General features: G+C 46.5%; 1 non-coding gene across 1 annotated transcript; it reads right to left on the bottom strand.

Moving 5' to 3' along the window:
- Positions 1 to 3,059: 3,059 nt before the first annotated feature.
- Positions 3,060 to 3,131, bottom strand: Trnap-agg (transfer RNA proline (anticodon AGG)). Its single transcript has one exon. It is a non-coding gene; the product is annotated as a tRNA-Pro (tRNA).
- Between the last annotated feature and the right edge of the window lie 1,696 nt (positions 3,132 to 4,827).

Genomic DNA, 4,827 nt, shown 5'->3' with positions numbered 1-4,827 from the left:
GCCGCCAGCGGTCCCGGCGTGTTCTGGCACTGTGCAGACCTGGTTCCTCCTGAGTCCCCAACCGAACTGGCTCACTCACACGACCCGGAAAAACAACGACGTCGCCCCAACGATAGGGCAACAGTTACTACGTATCGATAACCGCCGCTGCTGCCACGAGCGGACAGGCAACTCTTGCGAAACCGAGTGGCGCCAGTCAACACAAAAAGAAGACAAACAACCGAATCCATGCCAACTAAAAGATACAGCCTGGCCTCCAACAGAGGGCGGAAACCTACAAACAGCACCAACGCGACCGCAGCATTGCTCCGCACCATTTCATCTTTCAAGTGATCCCCTTACTGCAACAGTCGAGCAGTGCACATCGATGCTGTGGTGTGAGTGGAAGACGAGCTAGGGGTGTGCGTGCCCATATTCCCATTATTTATAACGGATTTGCAACAGTCGACACGTCTGGGCTCACAGGCCGCCTTCTTTCAGTGGTAGGTGTACGATCTGCCACTGTTGCCCTAACAATACGACGATCCTGGCGGGTGTCTGTGCTGTGTCGACGTCCAGAACAGCTTCTACGGGTGTGAGGAGGGTCACGTGACCAGTGATACCAGCACTGTTGCATGACTGACGCAGTACGTCCAACACGTGTGGCTGTTCTCCGAAAGGACCACCCCTCCACTCGGACGGCCATAATTTCGCCTCCTTCAAACTCACTGAGTTGGCTGTAGGAGACATGAATGCGTCTCCGTGACGTGGCTGCCTGCTTGCTTCACACGTCTGCACCACACTGAGCCTTTTGGGTGTTAACGCAGGTGGTGCGCTGGTAGCTGAACCACTACACCATCTGTTGGCGGACGTCTAATATCCCGCAGGTGCCATATGCAGTCATCGCAACAAAATCGATATTTTTCCAGGTGTATTATTTTTTTCCGGCAGTGTACAACGCATTGAGGAAATGTGTACACTCCAGTATTTCTCTCGTGCTTCATAACGGAGCAAGGGCGCGCTGAAGTTCTTTGATTCTCGAGGTTTAGCCCGGCCATCGTTGCTCGCACATCATATCAGATACTGTCACTTCGCCGGCATATCAGGATTCTCGTGGTCACGCTCTAATTCCTAATTTCTGCAACTCATTTATACAAACTCTTAACTCGCTTGGCCGCTCAGCAATACTAATCGTTGACTTCTCCAATTTGGAAAATATATTCAAGGATTAAAATGAATACTGAGAGTCGCACTAGGCGAACAGTTACACAAGCAAATACCTAGTAGGCGGTAATTAAAGAAGCGCGCATGGAAATAAGCTGATCAATATGTGAGACAGTGAAAATCTGTAGGGAAAATGAAAAAATAAAGGATACAAACTGTAATGGAGATTACCCGCCAGGATAGCCGAGAGCGCTAACGCGCTGCTTCCTGGACTCGGATAGGCGCGCCGGCCCCGGATCGAATCCGCCCAGCGGATTTAACCACGACGTCCAGTGTGCCGGCCAGCCTAGGTGTGGTGTTTAGGCGGTTTTCCACATCCTACTAGGTGAATACCTGGCTGGTCCCAGAGTCCCGCCTCAGTTACACGACTCACAGACATTTGTAACCCATTCACACTATTTCGTAATTTACACTAGACAGAGACAGCTGGGGTACACCAATTCCGTCCTGGGGGTACGGGGAGGCGGCAGGAAGGGCATCCGGCCACCCCTTACATTTAACATGCCAAATCCGGTTAACCATGGCCGACCCTGGGTAACCACGAGACAAGACACAAGTGATAGATAGATAGATAAACTGTAATTACTTAGGTAGATACTTTCAAATACAGTATAACATCGATTGTCTGATCTTCGCTTAACCGCTCCGAACAGCATGACATTGTTATCGATCCATCTTATTCGAAAAACCTGCCACTCCGTGCGACTATATTGCTAGACAATCTCCAACGCACCCCAGTGAATCTGAACTGCAACGACATAAAAGCTACGTTTCTGTCACCCCTCCCCCTCCACCCCCCCCCCCCACTCAGCCCCTCCTTAGCCTGTGGACCAGGGTGTTACAGAGTGATTAAAATGACGTTACAGGAGAAAACATGCCAGTGCTTTATTGGAGAAAATGGAAAAGGATTGTGATCTTTCTGAAGTAATGAAAAGTCTCTCTATAATAATTACAATTTGGAGAGCAGCTTAAGCTTGTGGAAAACAAAACCATTGTTTGTCCTACCCTAATCAAGAGCAAGAACTTCAAAAACTACTGAGTCAAACAGTGCAGATTTAGTTACCGAGTTGCAAACTCTTCAGTATATCAACACTGCTGACGTGCAGGAGAGACTAGCAGAAGGTGACTGTTGAAGATGATCACTGAACATGTTTTGCAACAGTATAGTTTTGAGCAAGAGGAGCCAGATATGATTAAAAAAAGGGAAGGAGTAAGCTAACGAGGAAAGGAGACATCAAGGAAGATATGTCGTTGAAAATAGAAAACTGCTCAAAATTTTGTTATTGCATATCGGAGAGTTAGGAATTGGGAAATACCTGCTAAAACAAAAATCACAGGTATACGCGTTATATGAGTTACCAATTTTGACATACAAATTAGAATGTTGCACCTGCCTCAGACGGATTTCAGTCGAAAACAAGCGATAGAGATAAGCTTTCTACGAGAGATGTTGGGCGAGACAAGAGGTGACAGGAAAAAACTGAAGCAGTACGAAACACGGTTCAGCTATTGAGACAAATAGGCTGAAATGGGTTGGCCATCTTAAAAGAAAAGGAATAGAAAGTCTAACAAGAAGATCTCTGCAAATCTCAGAATGTGGAAGAAGACCGATTGGAAGACTACGAAAAAGACGGTGAGACCATCAGACGGATTATGTGAAGCGCAGAGTGGGAGGAAATACTGAACGATAGACTGTGGGAGAAAAGAAAAGACTGGAGGGCGCTTTATCAACGATCTGCGTAAGCAGAAATGTATCAGGAAGATGATGGAGAAGAAAAAAATGAGGTAAAACTTCACTTGAGTTTATCAAGGATTTGAATGAAATTGTTGAGTGACTAACTTCAAAACAAAAATCAGGGCTCGTCCGGGATTTGAACCCGGGACCTCTCGCACCCTAAGCGAGAATCATACCCCTAGACCAACGAGCCAGCTGCTATCCGTCGTGTTTTGAAACGGTGAAAGCCCCGGATTGAGGTCGTGCCAGAGGCAGGCAGTAGTTGGCAGCGGTCCAGCCTAGCGGAACCGCACTCGGCGGCCTCTGGCGCGTGCCAGGGCACAGCAGTCCACATCTCTCCAGTCGTACGTCACTCTCATTTCCACTAAACAGTACTTTCTCTCTGGCATGGCACTGCTAATAACATTAAGATACAATTCCGAGATTTAATAATTCAAGTGTCGTTTTAAAGTATGAAAATCTCAACAGATAGCCTGAACTTCATGAGAAACTATACTATGACAGTGCAAACTACCCATGGCAATAGCCTGAATACTCCGAAATTTTAATGAACGTAGCAGATGTACTGATATATAAGAAAATCGTCTGGAACTGAATAGTGACCTAAATATGAATAGCGTAGATCGTATAATGTGATCCGACCACCATGTTACACTGAGAACTCAGGCGTGTTGGTCACGAGTGATTAATTTTACGAGTGAAATTATGAGTCAAAGATAATGAAATTAAATTTACTGTGCAGTTCAGATAAATAAATGGGATCTCATACACCCGCCCTATACCTTTATTCAAGTACGCAAAAGCAGAAACAAGAAAATGAAATAAACCGCAGCTTCTGGAATTAAATATAGTTCCCACAAGCATAGGATCTGATACGTTTTGTGTGGTGTCACCGCCAGACACCATACTTGCTAGGTGGTAGCCTTTAAATCGGCCGCGGTCCGTTAGTATACGTCGGACCCGCGTGTCGCCACTATCAGTGATTGCAGACCGAGCGCCCCCACACGGCAGGTCTAGAGAGTCTTCCTAGCACTCGCCCCAGTGGTACAGCCGACTTTGCTAGCGATGGTTCACTGACAAATTACGCTGTCATTTGCCGAGACGATAGTTAGCATAGCCTTCAGCTACGTCATTTGCTACGACCTAGCAAGGCGCCATTATCATTTGCTATTTATCTTGTGATGCATGTACCGTCAGACCGATGTTCACCAATTATGGATTAAAGTTAAGTATTCCAGAAGCTACGTACTATTTTTGCTACTATAAAGACGTTGTCATTTTCCAGACCTCATGCCAGCCTGCGTGAGCTTAACGCGTACCTTTCGGCCTCCCGTCCTCGTGGATTGGCTGTCTTGCCAGTCCACAACATTTTGTTTGTTTGTTTGTTTTGTTTTTGGGTGTCAAAACAACTAAGTCATGAGCGCCCATGTCAAAACTGTACAACCCGAACACAAAGAGAAGAGTTAAAAACGAGTACACGTCAATGCCAATCGACGTAAGAAAAAACAGGTATAAACAGGAGCGTGGAGAAAGGTGTATAAAATACGCCATAGAGAAACAGAGGTCCAGAACTAAAATTTAATGGCCTTCGCCATGTTACTATGACGGTTAAAAAGTAAAACGCGGTCGACAGTCCGCGCGTCGTTCGCTAAAACGGCCGATACCTCAGACGGTGAACACAAACGGGAACGTAAGCGGTTAAAGAAAGGGCATTCCGTTAGGAAATGGCTGACAGTCAAAAGTTGGGAGCAATGTGCGAAAAGTGGTGGGGGAGCACCACCTAAATGGCAGTGGCTAAAGAGACAGTGCCCAATACGCAACCTACTTAAAATGACCTCGCAGCGAGAGTTCCGAGATGAGGTCGTTCAAGGCGCTGGAGAAGCTTAATA

This window comes from Schistocerca nitens, chromosome 4 (assembly GCF_023898315.1).
Source record: "Schistocerca nitens isolate TAMUIC-IGC-003100 chromosome 4, iqSchNite1.1, whole genome shotgun sequence".
Classification (NCBI taxonomy): domain Eukaryota; kingdom Metazoa; phylum Arthropoda; class Insecta; order Orthoptera; family Acrididae; genus Schistocerca; species Schistocerca nitens.
Note: the sequence above shows the minus strand (reverse complement) of the source record. Positions and strands in the feature narration are given on the sequence as shown.